The following is a 542-nucleotide window of genomic DNA, read 5'->3' as shown; positions in this document are numbered from 1 at the left end:
ATAGACCTTTCATCACATTCCCTAGAAGGGGGTCGCTGGGGACAGGTTCCAGGGGGCGTTTAGAGGGGTTGGGGGTTGAGAGTGGCCCGAAGATGGGTGAGTGGAAGGACAGACAGACTGGTCTCCGCTTTCCCGGGGAGGGCAGACTACCCTGGGAGGAAGGGAAGACAGACCTGCCCTTAGCACCCCTAGCATACGTGGTCTTGGTTTTCCTATCTGTGTAGTGGGCTTGGTGTTCAGTCTGTGTAGCCGGCCTGGTCTGGGACCTGGCCCCCTAAGGAAGAAGTTGTTTTTTTTTTTTGTTGTTTTGTTTTGTTTTGTTTTTGAGATGGAATCTCCCTCTGAAGGGAGAAGGCTGAAGTGCCATAGCACAATCTTGGCTCACTGCAACCTCCGCCTCTCAAGTTCAAGCAATTCTCCTGCCTCAGCCTCTCGAGTAGCTGGGGCTACAGGTGCGTGCCACCACACCTGGCTTATTTTTGTATTTTTAGAGATGGGGTTTCACCATGTTGGCCAGGCTGGTCTCGAACTCCTGACCTCGG

This window comes from Macaca nemestrina, chromosome 1 (assembly GCF_043159975.1).
Source record: "Macaca nemestrina isolate mMacNem1 chromosome 1, mMacNem.hap1, whole genome shotgun sequence".
NCBI lineage: Eukaryota > Metazoa > Chordata > Mammalia > Primates > Cercopithecidae > Macaca > Macaca nemestrina.
This window is presented reverse-complemented; position numbering follows the sequence as displayed.